The sequence below is a fragment of the Aedes albopictus genome, chromosome 2 (genome assembly GCF_035046485.1).
Source record: "Aedes albopictus strain Foshan chromosome 2, AalbF5, whole genome shotgun sequence".
In the NCBI taxonomy this organism is placed as follows: domain Eukaryota; kingdom Metazoa; phylum Arthropoda; class Insecta; order Diptera; family Culicidae; genus Aedes; species Aedes albopictus.
The window spans coordinates 469,620,861-469,639,595 of record NC_085137.1 but is presented as its reverse complement, the minus strand read 5'-3'; the positions used below and the strand labels follow the sequence as shown (position 1 = coordinate 469,639,595).

At 41.4% G+C, this 18,735-nt stretch overlaps 1 protein-coding gene across 2 annotated transcripts in view; it reads left to right on the top strand.

Moving 5' to 3' along the window:
* LOC109418098 (uncharacterized) overlaps positions 1–18,735 on the top strand; it is a 734,843-nt gene that overhangs the window by 9,958 nt on the left and 706,150 nt on the right. The window lies entirely within an intron of this gene.

Here is an 18,735-nt window from a genome sequence, read left to right as displayed (position 1 = left end):
TATTGACGTCACTTTCTACTCCGCAATTCCCATACAAGAGCTTGGCTTCCAATAACTGACCTGTGCCGTAGAGTGGATGCCTGTCGATTCATTGCCAATATGTATCACAACCCGCAAACAAATTAGACTGCAATTAAAAGCCGCTCATTAGTTCACATTTGTTGCAGGCCGCATCCGACACGCCCTGAACCACAACAAACCAAGCCAAGTCAAGTCGAGCCATCATCGATGAGAGGCTTCAAAAGCCTTCCAATTTGTCGTATCGTGGCGGCGGCGGTACCTACTGGGGCGGCAATAGTAGACACAGATGGGTAATTATGCACTACGTTTCAACCTGTTCGAGTACCGGCTACTCGTCTGTCCGTCCTTTGGGTTTGTTTGAAATAGATGGCTTGGATATGCACAATGTAACAACCCTCTCGCATGTTGCATGAAACGGACGACTTGCGAAGCTTGATTGACCACCGCATCGCATCGGTCTAACCTGGTGAAACGTTACACGTCGTCGTCCACCTCCGTCCGTGATGGATCCGATAGATTGCTGGGCACCGACCATCGCCGCCGATACGAGTATGTATAACATATTTTGCATCAGAATAAATTAGAACAGAAGCGAGGAGCCGGCGACGTAAGAGCCACTGAACTGGCTGACTGACTGAATGGTTCGATGCTTCTATTTCTTCATCGATCGCTTTTTCTTTATAACATTTTTTGAGAGTGACTGGCTTCTAAGCTTGAAGTGGGTAGCTCTGCTGGCTACAGCTTTGCAACAGTAACAGCTTAAATAAAAATCGAAGAAAGAGCACTAAAGCTTATAATTATGCTCTCGCTTGAATGCGCCTCGGTAGTGTGCGGGTTGCCCTGATGATGACGCTGCCGATCGCGAGTCCTCGGGCAAAATCGCGTACAGCTGCGCCCAAAAATCAACAAACAGTTTGAATAGATTAATTTACACATGCACGTAATACTTTTTTCTTCAATTTCATGCGGATCAATACGGATGACTGATTGATCAGCACAAAGTCAACAATGGCACCGACTATGCCCATACGGCCATCAAGGAAAGGGAGGAATGTTATCATGATAACCATTGCAACTAGAGAAGAAGTATTGTTAAACCCTTATCCTTCTTCGATACATTTTTGTAGAGCAAATTTATGGCGTACTGCTGACCAAGTTAAATGGCATCTTTTTCAGCAATATCTATCTATACGCTATCTGTCCATGAATTTAAATCTGAGATAGGATTGTAACCTTGCGCCGTGCCTTTAGTCGTAACTTCAAATTCCAAATCCTTTGGGAAACTTGCTGGAGCACCGTAAGAACAAGTTCCATCGTTCCAAAATCTGTCTCAGCACTTTCACAGTTAATCATCAGTTAATAAGATAACTTCCTTTGCCAATGACCATTTTGCCTGAGAACATCGTGTGACAGGCACGATAGGCATCGACCGGGAATAGAACCCGTCACCAGTATGGTCATGCAGAATACCCACGCCTTTACAGCTGTGGCTATAGGGGCCCTGGTGGTGTTTATAACCTCCACTTGACTTGAAATTCTTCCTGAAGATCCTTATAGAATTCCTTTAGTGGTGTCTTCTTCTATTTATCCTGGAGTCCTTCCCCCTCCAGGAATCTCAGACGAAGCTTCTAGATGAAGCGCAGAGGAATTCTAAGAGATTTACATGTGAGATTTCTTAAAAAAAAAAAAACTTTACTAGGAATGACAGAAAGATCTGCTGGAGGAATATCAGATGAATGTTCTGTAGAATTCCCAGAAATATTTTTTGAAAAGTATTAGAAGAATTTTCAGGGAGAATCCCTGAAGAAATATCAGATGGAACCCCACAAGAAGCTATTGAAAGCTTCCCAGAAGAAACCACAAACGTGAGGACAAATCACATTGAAACTCGTTGAGATATCCGAGGATGACTTTCTGGAGAAATCACAGATGCAATATTCGGAGGTTGCCTAGGTTATGGCAGAATGAACTCTTGGAAAGGCGTACACTATCATTCCCAGAAAAAAATAGTGAAAAAATCCAGGAAGGAATTTGTGAAAAAATAATGGGGAGGATCTTTAGAAGAATTATCATAATGAATTCTTGAGAAATCCCAGGAAAAAACTTCTTGGGGAAGCTGAGAAGGAACTCCAGAAGAAATAATAGAAGAAAATCCAAAAAGAGCTTCTAGTAGAAATATCAGAAAAAAAAACTTCCTGAAGATTCTCAAATGGACCGTCTAGGAAAATCGTAGAACGAATTCCTGAAAAAGATTATCACAGCAAAAAAAACAGAACAAATACAAGAAGACGTTACTGGAAGACATTTAGAAGGATTTCCAGGATAAATCGCAGTTGGAGTTCCAGGAGAAGTCTAAGGAATATCCTGGAATGTTAGAAGAAACTTCTGAAAAAAAAAATGAGAAGAGCTTTTATGAGCGATTTCATAGAAGGATGTGAAGGATTTGGTTGAAAAACCCCTCCATATTCGTATGGAAATTTCTATGGGAAAATGGTGATGTTCATCAAAAATGGACGTAGCATTTCCCCAATCTGTTTTAATTGACCCCTGGTTGAATCACAGAGGTTTCAGGAGAATTTCATTTGTATGAGGCGGATTTCAAATGGTTTTCAAAGGGATTATGAAGGTTTTAGGGGCGTTTCAAGGGGTTTTACGGTTTCTGTAAATAATTCTCTGAATATCCTCTGAACGCCTCCGTAACAAGTCTGAAATCTTCTTCAAATGCTCTGAAAGTTCTTGACAAGCCTTCGATATCCACTTTAAACCCTTCAGACCTCATGTACGCATCTGAGACCCTCAGATACCCCCGAAAATTCCTCTGTAACGCCACTGAAATCTGTCAAAAATGCACTTAATGTTTCTGAAATGCCTCCTGAAATGTTCCCTTCAAAATGCCCTTAAACCCGTGTTACCTCCCAAGTAACATTTTGCTGGCTTATGAGTCTTCTGGAGGCTTTAAGGACCTTCATAAAACCGAATACCTATTATTTTGGTTTTATGATTGTTTTGCGAACCTCTTCTAGTCTATTTGACTTAAATATGTTCCTAGGGCCGAGACCCTGCAAAACCCTCAAAAACGCCTACGTAACGCCTTTGAAACGCGCCGAAAATTTTCTGAAACATCCTGAAATGCCTCCGAAACTCCCCTAAAACCTCCTCGGTCCCCATGCAACTCAACCGAGACCCTCCTAAACCCCCGAAAATGCCTGCATAATGCCTTCGAAACCCAACACAACGCACCTAAAAAGCCCCTGAGACTCTCTGGAACGTCCCTGGCACCCCTGAAGCGCCCCAGTGATGCCCTCCCAAGTAACAATTATACTTTTGTGGCAATCCTGAAGTAATTTCTAAGATTGAATAATAAAACTTAGCTATAAAGCTCTTTGTTCTGCAAATTCGAGATAAAATAGGTATAAACTATCCATAAGACTAATCTGGCCCACTCTTCAGGAGATCTTCAAGACTGGTTTTGAAGACTGCTTTGAAACTAGTTGTATTTATGTACTAACACTGATGATTGGTTATAAGAACTTCATAAAACTTTAACAAGAATAGCTTGAAGCATGTTGATCTTTTAGCTGTCTTTCTCGAAAATGCTAATAGTGCATGATAAATGAAATCTTTTACCTCAGCATTACGCAGATGCGAACTAGTTTTGTTTCATGGATGAAATGTTAATTGAACTGCGAATTAATTTTCATCAAATTGAAATGGCTAATGCATCAAAATTGCCTGACAGATCATTGATGACAGGGAATCAAAATTTTCCGTGCCATACCCACTTTGTCGTTGATATGCCACCCAAAACATACGAAAATAACAAAGCGCCTCAAAAATAATATCATTCATTATTATACGAAGACATAAATTTCCTGTAAACACAAAAGGCTACGCCACTTTTTCAATTCTTTCTAAACATGGCTGCCGTTCCAGGCGAACAAAACTCATGCAGCCGCCATCAATTGTTATTACCTTTAATCCAAACCACCTCAAAACAATGATGGAACCAAGTCACCTTGCATGAAATCTACAGCATTTACTGAAGATTGTTTTTACTAGTGATGATCTTAAGGCAGATTTGTTCGTCTTAAATGAAACTTATTCGTTTTATTCAAGAGTAACAGCTTTTGACAATTGTTTGTTTACCTTTTTGGAGCTAGAAAGTTGTTTCTGTACATTTTGCTTCAGGAACTGCCTATTCTAAAAGGAATTTAAATTGTTACTTGGGCTGGAGCCCCCAGAACACCTTGAGACCCTCTGAGCCCTGAGGCAAAATTTAGACACCCTCAAACGCCCCTGAGATCTCTTGGTACCCCGCGAAATTCCCCTGAATCCTCTGATAGGTCCCTAAGACCCACTGGAACTCCCTTGAAACGCCCTCGGATCCCTTGGATCCCCCTGAAGCGCGCTGAGAGAACACTGAAACCCCCTTAAACGCCCCTGTGATCTCTTGGTTTCCATTGAAACCCCATAGGACTCACTTAAAACGCCCCTGCAGCCTCCCTCTGCTTTCCCTTATAAACGCCCCCTGGTCATCGTTGCCATAGTTACAGTCAATACACTGGAACCTCAATTTATGCACATGGCTGGGACTGCATAAATTAAAAATGTGCATTAATTAAAAAAGGCATAAAAAGAGGGAAATTTTTTCATAAATTAAGTTCGGGCTTTAATGAGGAATGAGTTCGCCAAAACAGGTCTTGCTCCTGGGCATTTGAGATGGGGCTATGGGGGTTTCCAGAAAGTTACCAGGGAGCCCAGAAAAGGGGGTTCAGGGGCGTTTTAAGGGGTTTGTTTCAGAGGATTTGAGAAGCTTTTTATTGGCGTTCTGCCAAGATTTGTTGGCGTTTTAAATGCATTACGGGGAATTCAGGGGCATTTCAATAATAAGAAGGGAGTTTCAGGGACGTTTGAAAGGGCTTTAAGGTAATTCAAGGGATCTTAGGAGCCTTTAAAGGGCTTTGCAAGGGGTTTGACGGGCGTGCCAAGGTACTTCAGAGTCATTTAAGAGATTTTCAGGGTGTTCAGGAACATTTTAAGGGCGTTCCAAGAGGTTTTAGGGGCGTTTGATAGCATTTCAGGGGCGTTTCAAGTGGTTTCTGGGCCCTGTTAAAGACGTCCAAAGGGGTTTCAGAGGCATTTCAAATTGAATTTGATGATTTCAAGGGCGTTTCAATGCGATTACGGAGGTTTCAGGGGCGGTTCGAGGCATTTTAGGTCAGAGTCGTATAAGGGGGTTTCAAGAACACCTTTACAGCGAAGGGTATTTCAGAAAATATTTTGATGGGGTCTCTAACCATCCTCTGCAACTTTTTGAAATGCCTCCAGGATCTCCCTGAAACTCCCTCGAACCCCATGTAACGCACCTGAGAAGCTGGGAAACCCCCGAAAACTCCCCCGCCACTGAATCCTGCCGAAAATGCTCTGAAACTTCATGGAATGCCTCCAAAATTCCTGTTAACGCATCTGAGACCCTCCAAAACCCCCAAACCCCAGACAACGTACCTGTAACGCCTACTTGTCGAAAATCCTTTGAAACTACGAATTGCAATGCTTTCGAAAATCCCCTCAGACCCCCGAAAACCCCCCCTAAGATCTCTTTTTACCGCGCTGAAACCCCTTGGGACCCCCTGAAACGCCCCTGAACCCATCCTTTGCTCTCTCCTATAAACACCCCCTAGCCACCGTTGCAATAGCTCCCGTCAATATTAAGAATTATTATGCACAATATTGGCTCTGAGTAGTCTTCCCTCTTTTTATGCAGGGCATAAAAAAGTGCATAAATTAAAAGTGCATAAAAATAACATGCATAAAAAGAGGTTTTAGCGTATTTTGCATCCCTGCATTTCTGAAAGAATTTCTGACATTTTTGCTCCGTGATCAGCTGAAGGAGATATGTCGTTCTTCAAGCGTTAAGCAATACTTTGTCTGTGTAAGGTACACCAAGGCAAGTTGGAACGGGTGGGAAAAGATGAAACAGTGGATTAACATGATAGTCTAATAATGAAAAACAGTTTGAATGTCATAACACATAGTTTTTGATTCAAACAAACTTTTGGTAAAGGATATATTTTCAAATTATATTGAATCTTATTCAAAACTTCGCATTCGTGATTTATGCCTCTTCACAACATTATATCTTATTGTTTCTTATCGACAATTGGTTACAACACTCGGTAATAACAAGTTTCTTAGTCTACTTCCACATTTTCTAAACATTAAGGAATAATGTTAAATTAACCACATTTCTCTTTGGTTAATAACTTGACCGGCAAATCTTTTTTGGTTGTTTTTGTTATTTTAGATGCTAGTCCTAGTCGTCCTTTACTGAAACACACCAAGAGATGATCCGAATAATATTGGATGTACATATTTCCCGGGATAATCCGAAGAGAAAATCGATGAAGAGAAATCGATCATTGTAGATACGCCTGTATGATACTAAACGCGAGAGTTATTAGACAGAGTAGAACATTCTTCTTGACGTAATGTTCCAATTGAGCTCAGCTCAGATTTCCTTGAGCATTCCTATTGATAATTTTTGCACTGCTATATCGTACCGTCAGTATGAATACTTTCTGGATCTACCGGGCATCGAGCCTCAGCATGGTTTTGTTTGTTACGGCTGCATGGGCCCATATCTAACTAATAAACAAATGTTAATCAACGTTCAAACGCTACTGTACAATTCAACGACAGGGATGGGTTCACCATTAGTAGCCAAAACAATGTCGTAAAAAACTGTCAAAAAAAACTTCGTCCGTCTCCGATTATGTAAATAGCCTCGAGGGGGGAAATGCTGAACAATAATCACAATAATTGCATTTGGAACTGTTCGTTGTTGAGTTGGTTTTTGATTTTATCATCTTCTTCGGAGGTACGAAAATTACCCATCATGCAGAGGAAAAGGGTTGGCGGCGCCCTACCAATTTTGAACCACACTTGCGTCTGATACGTATCATTATGGTGAGAAGACCTACATTTAGGTAAAACGGTGACAACCTTCGCAGACCGCAACCCTTTCAACCCAGTTTGAGGAGAGAAATCGTCGTTTTCCTAATTTGTTAATGGTTGCATTTGTCATGATACCGGGCGACAGTTAATTGTTCTGTGATGACCTTTGTGTGCGCTGTGCAGCTGTGAGAAACGATTTGCGTGTGACGTGAATTCACGACCGACCGACCATACGTGTACCGCCCTGAGGCACGTTCCACAAATCATTTCACCCCAAAGTTGGTGTTTCATCTCCACAAAAAAGGGGGCACACAGTGCTCATTTAGTCAACACTAATCAAACCGTGGCATTAAGCTTACCTACTGCGCTGTGCTTAGAGAAGAGCACTTTTGCTTTCGGCTGTTGTCTGGCTGGGCTCCTTGCCGGAGGCGATTGAACGAGATGGGGAGACTCCGAAAAAAAACGACGGTTGGGAAAATTACAAAACAAACAAGTTTTGCATGAATATGAAGCAGCTGGTAGGAGTAGATTCAACGTCGAGCAGTGATCGTGGCGAATTTACCAGACCGCCGGAGCAATTTGCATTGTTCATTGAAAACAGTTAACATTGGACAAGTTAATGATATTATAATTTGGAATATGTATTGAATTCTCACTGAACTCGCAGTAGTTCTAACTGCATGCTTGCTTGTATGCGTTCTGCGCAGTCTTGTAAAATGTCAAAAATCTTGAAAATGTTAATTGCTCATTACTGCTTTCCAAGAGATATATGTTGCAATTTAGTTCAGGTTTTAAGTGGCTTTTTCTCTCAACGTTCACTATTCATTCCCTGCACATTCCGACTCGCAGCACGAAGCCGTCGCGGGATACGTTTTGCTTCTACAAGTTTCATATTTCTTGGGAATAAACAGCAGTTCCGTTTCCTCACTCTCACCTTCCTCCAGGCAGTGTTTTTTTTCTCCCGAAAGAGGCGTTTCCGCTTTTGTTTTTATCGTTCCACGTTCTGCCGGGTTCCTTGCTGCAGCATTACCGCCCGTGCTGCGTTCTTCTTGTCCAAAAACGTTCTGAACTCCTTGTCGAACCATTCGTTCCGTCCACTCCATTGCATATCGGGTACTCTTGGCAGCGATGTTAATGGCTCCTTTTACTGTATTCCAGCCGTTCTCTAGAGGGACCACATCAAGCTCGTCCTCACTTGGCAACGCTGTCAATTTGTGATTTGTAATTTACTCTTTTGTATTTTACATTTACGGGTCCATTTATTAACTACATACGTAGACTCTGAACCGGGAGAAGTGGTCTGGCCAAAGTCGACGCTCAATACAAATTAGGAAAATTTTATTTGGACAAAAGTATCCGAAGTTCCTTAGAATACTCAGAAATGAATTTCCGTTTTGTTTATAAAACCTTCTCTAGATTACTCCCGATAATTTCGCTAGCGAAGCTCACATGGGTTTCTTAAAAAAATCTAAAATCCGTACGAGAATTCTTTCAGAAGCCATCCACGTTTCCTCCAGGAATGCTTTCAGAGATTTTTCAAGAAAACTACAAGTTCCTCCTGAAATTTGTCCAAGAAGTTCTCTAGAAAATCTTTCAAAGATTCCTTCAGATATTCTTCCAAAATTTTCTTCAGAAATAACAATAACAGATATTCGGTTTTAAAATCTTGCAATATTTCATTCAGAAACTTCTCCAGCGTTTTTCTTTTTCGGAAATTCTTACAGATTTTTTTAAAGAAATTTCTCAAGGAATTTTGTAAGGCAGGTTTCTATGAATTCCTTCCAAAAGTCCACCAGGAATTCTTTCAGAAATGTTTTAGGTATTCCTTCGGAAATTCTTTTGAAGATTCATAAATTCTTCCAGTGGCTTCTTAACAAAAAAATCTAGCAATTTCTTCAGAAAATCGGTAAGGTTGAGGAAATTCACCAGATTTGATCAGGAGTTCCTTAAAAAACTTATTCAGAAGTATTTTAATTTTTTTCCCGAGAAGTTTCTCCCGGTATTTCTCAAGGAAGTTTTTAAGAAATTCCACATCAATACCAAATTCTGTTCAAATACCTCCAACAGTTATTGTGATGTTCTCATAATATTTTGTTGAATAACGCAGCAATAACAATTTTAGGTGATAGATCACATGTTGGTCTTCGCATGGTATTTGTAAGGTATGTCCTTCTGTGCTTGGGATTTGCACACACAAGTCACTAAAAACGGGAGACATTTCTGAAGCAAGTCCTGCAGAAAAAATACCTATCCAGGACGAATTCTTTAGAGAACATTTGAACAAATCTACAGCCATTCATAGAACAATATTTTGACCAATTCTTTGAAATTTGCTAAAGAAACTTTGGAGTAATATCTGCAGGAATTGTCAAGAGAATCTTTGGGAAAACAAATTCTGAAAGAATCTCTGAACAATTGGAACAATTGAAGAAGTCTCTGGAGGATCTTTTAGAGAAATCTTTTGATAATTTTCTAGTAGAACGAGAAAATTCCTGAATCCACCCTGAAGAAACCTTTGGAGACACTTAAACATTAATTTTTGAGAAACTTTTTGGACAAATTTCTGAATTTTTAAAGGATAACCGTAGAAGAGCTTCTGAAAAAATCTCTGAAAAAAAAGCTCTCGGAATCGCAGTTTTTGAAGAAACGTTTCGAGGAATTCCTGGAGAAATCTTAGAAAAAAATCAAAAAGGATTTTCTTTAAAAAAAAATGTTTCGTAGAAATCTCAAAGAAAAACTCCTGCAGAAAATTGTGCAAATATTTCTGGAGAAATTAATTTCGGATATGTTTGAGGAAAGACATGAAGGAATTCAGGCATTCCATGAGGAATTTGAAGGAATCACAAGGAAAATTCCAACAGCAATCCCTGAAAAAAATCTTTTGAGGAGTAGCTGGTAAAATCATTTTAGGGAATCCTGCGAGAATCATTTTGCGTTTCTCGTACTTCAAAGTGTACTGAAAAGCTATATGTTCACTGGAAAAACAAATTTTCGATAAAAGGCTCAGAAGGTCTGCATACTCACATATACCAATTAACCAATTAACGAATTGAGATGAGGTCTGTATGTATGTATATATGTATGTATGTATGTGTGTACGTGTGTGTAATGTATGTATGTCTGTACCCAACTCACTTGTAAGGCACTTCCCATAGGCCGATTTTTCGGATTTTAGCACGGATTGAACCGAAATTTTAGCGCATTGATTGCTAATAAAAATTGTTTGGATCGGTCATGGCGTTCCGGAGTTATGCCCATTTCAGTGATCCGGACTAACATCGGTAAAACTGGCCCTATATAAAACTGAGCCAATCCCCATCATGCGACACTTCGAACTGCGCCGATTTTTGTAACCATTAGCTTGGTTTTGTGCGGAAATCAGCACTGGTGTCCAGAAATGTCACGATGTCAGCCCAAAATTCAAGATGGCGGCTGTTTAATGTAGGTCCAGGCTCTAAAACCATGCAATATGGGTATATTATGTTTGGGAAAAATGCTTGGCGACCATCAAAAATGGCGATCACAACATCCAAGATGACGAACTAAATTCCAAGATGGCGGATCCAAATTCAAGATCGCGGCTGCTTAAAGGAGTTTTAGGCTCTAAAACCATGCAATATGGGTATATTTTGTATGGATAATGTTAGGAGTTCAAAAATGGTTGGTCCAAGATGGCTATCTAAAAACCAATATGGCGTCCCAAAATTCAAGATGGCGGCTTCTATTGAAGTTTAAGGCTTATAAATCATTCAATATGGCTATATTTGGTATGGGGAAGAAGTCGAGAGTTCAAAAGCTAGATAAACGATATGATTTCTGGTGCCATGAAATGGATTTTTGTTAAACGTATCAAAGTACGATATTCATGAACATGTTACGTGAGTTTTGCTGAAATAGGTTTCCATAGGCACGAGAAAGGCGCCATCACCGCTAGGTGGATTAATTCGGCTTTTTATGTAAAAATTGAAGAACCATGTTAATAAATCCTTAAATAATCCCCAAAGCAGTTTTACATGTTGTCTGTGGAACCAATCGTGGAGAATTTTCTAAGTATTTTAATCTTGGGGTCGTATCGATTGAGAGGACACTAAAGTTTGAACAACATGAGTAACCAGTTCTGATTTGATCATGACAACACTGGGAGAGAACGGACACTCTGATGTGCAGAAGAAACCCTCCCCTTCTCTTCCATGTCATCATACGACCAAAGTTCTGATCGAAGGTGATTACCAGATCTTCCTTAAAGTTGCTCGCAGCTCTGCCGGTGCTACGGGAACGTCGAGATAGGAGTTCCTGTGAACAGCTTCGAAAGTAGTATCTACCTGCTCTTCATATCCAACACACGGTGTTTATCATAATAACCAGGCCAATCAAATTAATCTGGTCATTATGCTAATACCAATGTCACCCATGTACTTTACAACCATTATCGATCACTTCAAATATTGATCAGGTCGTCCGTTCACACATCTTATTATCGACCACGATCGATCGATCGATACCGATCGCCTCAGCAAGGGCTGCCGTGTAATTGGTCTCATTCTCGGTGACGACGGTGATGAAGATCAACCCCACAGAAAGGTCACCTAGAGGCTCGTAAACAACGAACCCTACTCCTCACATCTTGATTTCCATCCACCATGAACCATAATCTACTGCAATCAGAGCAATAAATTACGAGACGGCTTTTGTCTCTGACACCGGTTACGAATGTATTTATATCGTGCGGGTCGCCGCAGCATCACATGGAGTCTGCCAAGGTCGAATGCGATCCAAGACCACGAAGACCGGACTTCCGTCGGTGCCAGTTTCATTAATTCTCTTACTGCGGTGAACTGTATCACAGAAACACCCGTGATGGACCGCTTATGCAGGGACAGAGACGCTCCGCAGTTCGAGGCGTAATTTTGCGAATGGCGCGCGAGGTGGTGCGCAAAAGTCAGGGCCGAAACCACGTATGTGACATGCGATGGCGATTCAAAAGACGTGTGTTGCAACGACGCCGATGGTGTTTCATCATGGAAAAAATGATCAAGTTTTTTCCACGCACAACACTGGTGCTGGTCATTTGGTGGCGAGCGAGAAACAAGTTTATCATTCCTCTCGAATGTGGTTCCTCGTTATGAAGTCACATCTAGAACAACTGGTCTACTAGTTGAGAGGAAACAGGTTGGACGGACCTGGGTCCAGTCAGACTTAAGTACCACTGGGATGCAGCATGGGTGCTGCTGGTAGTGGGGTTTGACGTCGACACCAAATATCAGTGACCGGAGTTGATCGATCCCAAATACTAATGACCCGTTTAGTGAGACGAGCTCTGCCTTCCATTATCGAACGACGCACATTGGTCGGGCTCCATACAAAGGGGCGGCCAAAACTCTCAAAAAACGGAATTGATATTTTTAAACTTTTTTTCGCCTTATAACAAAGATAATGTATTGAAGTTTTATGATTCTTAATTTAAAGCATACCAGCTTTTGTATTTCAATGACAGTTTCACTGCCAAAGTGGCCTAAGTCATAAAATTGAAAAATGAATTATTCGAAAAAAGTAAAATAATAATATTTTAAGATTGGAATATATGTTTTATGTTATCCAGCATATGAAAGCTTGTTACTGGACTGTTTGAATGCACGTATGGTGCAAAATTAATATGTCACAAAACTTTTCAAATTTTCAAATATTGTACCTTAGGAATTTTGGTACTTTTTAAGTTAAAAAACGGTTCGTGTCGTCACGTGTCGTCGCAATTTCGAATAGTGTACTTAAACATCATGCTTAGGGCTGCATAAAAACGTTTAAACTTTTTGCAGAAATTTGCAGTTTTTCATATTAGAGCTATTTAAAAAAGTCATGTTTTTTCATATGTTTCACGTTTTTTTTTTTCATTTTTGGCTGAAATAAAATTTATTTTCCCACATTTTCCACATGTTTTGAACAAACTTGATTGGATTTGATCGAAAGATGATCATTTAATTATATTAAAATTGATTTTCTAACAAAAAACGCAAAAAATGTGGGGTTTGCTGAGTTTTACCGTTTTTGAAATTATTGAAGTTACGTAATTTTTGAATACCCCTTTTTAAACACTAAAAATACTATATAACATATCTAGACAACCTATAACTTCGATTAAACACATAAAAAGAGTTTTGGCCGAACTTTATCTTTTTCCGACCATTGTGCGACGGTCGCCCACCGAATCGGAAGTAATTTGATGCGATGTGGAACGATCAACGACGTTGAGCAGACGGCCTTGAAAATGCTTGCTGAAGCCAATCGGAACGATTCAGGAAGCCTTATGATGTGTTGGTCTTCGAAGACGTTCGACGATCATAATCGAGGTCCCAATTTCTTTCCCAATATGACTAACGAAATTTGAAAGTAAGAATTTCCAAAATCAGACAAAGTTCGTTGTCTCACCCGCATCGAGCTCACTGTTTTACTTGTGCAAACAACAATATTCGTTCAATGGAGAGTGAGTGGCTGACTGACCAACTAAAAACGTTTATGGAGTCATATCCAAAAGCGTCGGCGTATTTTCAAGCTAATTGATTGATTTGTGCCATCGTTAAAAGGCCGGTCTGTTCGGTAGGTTTCATATATTTTCGCTATGCGCCACTTTGACTGTGGTGCATGCGCAGCTTCGATATGGAAACGATACCCCGGTGAAATCAGAACGTTACGTGTGGTCGCCGTCGAAGTCGTCGCATTGGCTGCCGAAACCAGCGGCGTGGCGTTGAAAATACTGCACAGACAGTCAACGTTGGGTAAACGCCCACAATCGATCGACCTGCCGCCGCCGCTGCCACCACGCAGTCATCGTTGTCTTCGTCGCGGATGACTGATTTAGGTGTTTGGTTTAAGTCGAATTTTAGCTATTTTTCTACAATGGTTTACTTAGGCATGTTTGATTTGCAATAAATCACCATTCATTACACCATCGGAAAAACGCCAATCGTCGACGTTGCTTCAAGTATGGTTGAGAATGATGTGCTAGGGTTGTAAAACATCGATAAAGAATGAGCTGGTTAAATTGTTTGCAACAATCCAAGACAACTTATTAATGAAAGAATTTAGTTTCTGAACAAAACAGGCATCGAGGTTTGGCATACTGTCGGAATATGGGGAATTAAGTAGCCACCAAAAGGCGACAAATTGGGGAAAAAGGATTATTTATCAACTTTTGCTACTTTAATTCATTTTTCACTATCTATTCACATTTATCTGTGTCGTGAACCATTCAGAGATTGAGTCGTGAATTGTTGTTACATGGGAACACTAGTCAAGCCGTGGAATTATCGAGGTTAATCTAAGTTACTCACTGAGTACAAACAGCTCTCGAAGTCAAATAAAAATTTATCTGCTAGTATGAGCGCCAAGAACGGAGAAAATAGTTTTTTTTTTCAGAATTCCTTCAGGCATGCTTACATGGATTTTTTTTAATATTAGATTCCTTTAGAATTTTATTTTTTTTTCGACACTTTTTTTTAAACCTTGCTTGGTCCCCTTACTATATTGCTCCATGGAAGCCTCTAGAGTCTAGAGAGGCTCCCTTCGTAAGGTCTTCCACGATTTTTTTTTGAAAATACTTTAGAACTTCTTCCATAGATCGTTTCAGAATTTCATCTAGAACTTAAGTTAGAAGATCATTCAAAAAATTCTCAAAAAATCGTCCATACACTTTTTCAGCAACCCGAACGATTTTCTCCAGGCATGCTTTCAGCGATTCTTCAAGAAAATTAAAGGTTCCCCCAGAAATCTATCGAAGCATTTTGTTTGAAAATCATCATCATACTTACTAAGAGATTACTAAGGCCGGGGTGACCTCTGCTGTACAAAGTAGCCGTCTCCATTCCACTCGGTCCATGGCTGTTTGTCTCCAGTTCCGCACTCTGCGTAGGGTCCGCAGATCGTCCTCCACTTGGTCGACCCACCTAGCTCGCTGCGCTCCACGTCTTCTTGTACCGGTCGGATGACTCTCGAAAACCATTTTAGTCGGGTTGCTATCCGACATCCTGATGACGTGACCCGCCCACCGTAGCGTCCCGATTTTCGCGGTATGGACGATGGTTGGTTCTCTTAGCAGGTGATGCAGCTCGTGGTTCATTCGCCTTCTCCAAGTCCCGTTTTCCATCTGCACTCCGCCGTAGATGGTACGCAACACCTTCCGTTTGAAAACTCCAAGGGCGCGTTGGTCCTCTGCACGTAGGGTCCATGCTTCGTGCCCATAGAGGACGACCGGTCTAATCGGCGTTTTGCAGATAGTTAACTTCGTGTTACGGCGAACTTTATTCGATCGTAGAGATCTGCGGAGTCCAAAGTAAGCACGATTTCCTGCCACAATGCGTCTCTTAATTTCTCTGCTGGTGTCGTTGTCGGGGTCACCACTGAGCCCAAGTACACGAATACTTCAACCGCCTCGATTTCATCACCGTCGATATAAATTCGGAGTGGCGGGCGCGGTGATTCCTCCCTGGAGCCCTTTGCCATCATGTACTTTGTCTTCGACACATCAATGACTAATCCGATTCGCCTGGCTTCACTCTTTAGTCGGATATACGTTTCCGCCATCGTCTCATATTTACGAGCAATAATATCAATATCATCAGCAAATCCAAGCAGCTGAACGGACTTCGTAAAAATCGTCCCACTCGTGTTTATCCCCGCTCTCCTAATTACACCCTCTAAAGCAATGTTGAGCAGCAAACACGAAAGACCATCACCTTGCCGTAACCCGCTGCAAGATTCGAAGGAACTCGAGAGTGTCCCTGATACTCGAACTACGCACATCACTCGATCCATCGTTGCCTTGATCAATCGTATCAGTTTATCCGGGAATCCGTATTCGTGCATAATCTGCCATAGCTGTTCTCGATCGATTGTATCATACGCCGATTTGAAATCGATGAACAAGTGATGTGTGGGCACGTTGTATTCGCGGCATTTCTGCAACACCTGGCGGATGGCGAACATCTGGTCCGTTGTAGCGCGTTCACCCATGAATCCAGCCTGGTATTGCCCCACGAACTGTCTTGCAATCTGTGATAGACGGCGGCATAAAAATTGAGAGAGTATTTCATGGGATTTCATGGGACTGTTAGGGGTGTTTTAAGATCAGGGTTCTTTCAGGGGAGTTCCTGGTGGGTTTCGTAGGACTTCAATGGGAGAGGTAGCTCTGATGGGGCTTAAGGCAGTTTTCGAGGAGGTTTCTGGGAGGTTTTAGGTGAATTTGAGAGAAGTGATAAGTTTATGGCAACAGTGGCAGCGAAAGGTCCCGTGGCACTGAAGGTGCCAAAGACTACCGTCGTCATGAGTAACCAGACAAAGACGTCAGACGCGACTATTTTGAAAGTAGTGCTTTCTCAAGCAGTCGTAGAAGTGTGCAAAGTAGCCATCGGAAGAGAAACCAGCCGGTGGTACTCGCAAAGTCAGGAGATGAGCTCTAAAAGCAGGGTACTCTAAGATCCTGAAGACAATGAAGAATGGTGCTATGCCTACAGAAATGGGAGCAGACGTACGCCGTATAAGACGTACTCGTACCGGTGAAATAATCCTTGAGCTTAAGAAGGATACCGAGTGAAAGGGTCCCACATACAAATGTTTGGCGGAGGAAGTCTTTGGCGAAGGCTCTTGCTGCTTGAGTAACTTCTCCAGTGCAAAAATCTAGATTATATCACAGATGTGGAGGAGCTCGTCGAAACACTGCGGTAACAGCAACAACAGGTTACAAAAATGCTCATTAGGGACACAGGAGGTCTTGATTCGGCCTTCTTTGGCAAATACCGAAGCAATCGTTAAGATAGAAATGTTCAAGGTGCTCGTTTGGCGTTTACCTGCTGAAGGCCTGCTTCAATTTCTTTGGACCGAGTATGAGTATACAAAGGTCCTAGTAAATTCGGATGCGATAAATATAGAGGCAAAGGTTGGACACAAAGCCGCATGAAATATCCAAAACGCCTGATCTGTTTCGGGTAATCCGTGACCTTCAAGAGAGCCTCAGTTGGTCATTCGTAGAACAGGTTACGCTCATAAATCTGACCAACTGTGAAGCAGTCCAACAACTGCTGTGTCAGGCATATACTAAGAGTGGGGGGTTGGGCTTTGTGGATGTAGTGGGTGTGTTGCCATCATTATCCATACCATACCACGTACCCGCCGGAAACGGTAATTGGGTTGCGGATGGGTCCAAAAAGGCTGACGTAAAAACCCAATGGTGTTAACATCTAACGAGAGATCCGTGATAACCAATGCAATGGCTGAGCTGACAGGGCAAAGGTCGGTTGTAGTTAAAGCGGGTGACTTCTATGTCTGGGCCGTAGAGTTGAGAAGCCGTTTTATGAACCAGCGAGGGATGCTTAGAGTCATGCTTGATGCCGATCATCGTCGCTACACCTGGTGATTTGTGACGGTATCGACTGTAACAACAGCAGACAACGGGCAAAAGTCACTCTGGCGTAGCTCTCACAAGTAAGACATCATTCTTCAAGACATCATTCTTCAAGGACGAAGTATGTGCCTACCAAACGAAGGGGTGCCTACCAAATTCTAAGGATAGTTCACCCTAGGAATGGGAAACCACCGGCGTACTGGTGAACTCAAGCTATAAGGAACCTACGCCACAGGCATGTCTACAGGCTAGGTGACGAGATCCAGAGATGCTGGAGATGATCATCGAGGGGCTTTTCCATCTCGTGTCATGATCCCAGTCCTTGGCATCTTTTGGACCGCTGCAGCTTGTGTGGGACAAGTTCCACCAAAAAAAGGAGGACCCATACACAGTTAAAATAAAAATGTAAATTTAAGTTTATTTTCATGCACATATTTGGAGCATGAAAATAAACTCAATATTACACCGAGCTTTAAATTTAAATGGCCTTAACCAAAGAACCCGACGTGTAATATTAAAGGTCGTTGAATTTTACATTGAACAGAGCACGCGCTTCGATTTTGTTGACTTTTATCCCATTTCCGATTGTTCCCTTGGATCTTTCCTTCTCCCGTCAAGTTAAAGCAGCTAAAAAGTGAACACAAACACTCCATATCGTGTCAATGATCATTTCAATTGTTAATTTATTAAACAGAAATGTGTTTTCTTTATACCCAAAACAATTCCAATCACTAAATTATCGGAGCTGATATTTTTTTTGGATGCGAGCCGATGCCTTCTGCTGCTGGGGTGATGGACGACGGTGACAACGACGACATCATAATCGGCTAAGTGCGGGGTTGTGCGGGTAACTGCAAATACACAGACTGCTCAGTTCTTTATCACGGGAGCGATCACAGATCACATTTTAAGCCACTTTAATTGGTCTTTCCTGCAGCAAAACAGCAAAACCATATAATTATTGGCACAAATACACAACTTTGATGAGAAACATAGGAACCGCACTGCTTACCGAGCCTTTGCGTGACGGCCACACTTTTCGACTCAAAAATGAGTTTGTGTTCCTACGCGTTGATTGAATTTTAAAGCCGAATGAATTGAAAAATAAATGCGTATTTGTTTATATTTATTGATGGTGCTGAAATTTGAATGTTGTTTCATGCTCCAAATGTGTGCATAGAAAAAAGCTTAATTTTAAATGAAATTGCTGATTCAATCCATGTAAATTCACAGGCATCATAATTTACATGTCGTTTAATTTCAAGACTTTTTGCTGTGTAGGTTGATTCTGAGGGTAGATAGCTGAGTCGATAGGTACAATGGAGAATTTTCCACTTAATTCAGGTTGTTTCGAGCCATGATTGCTTTGG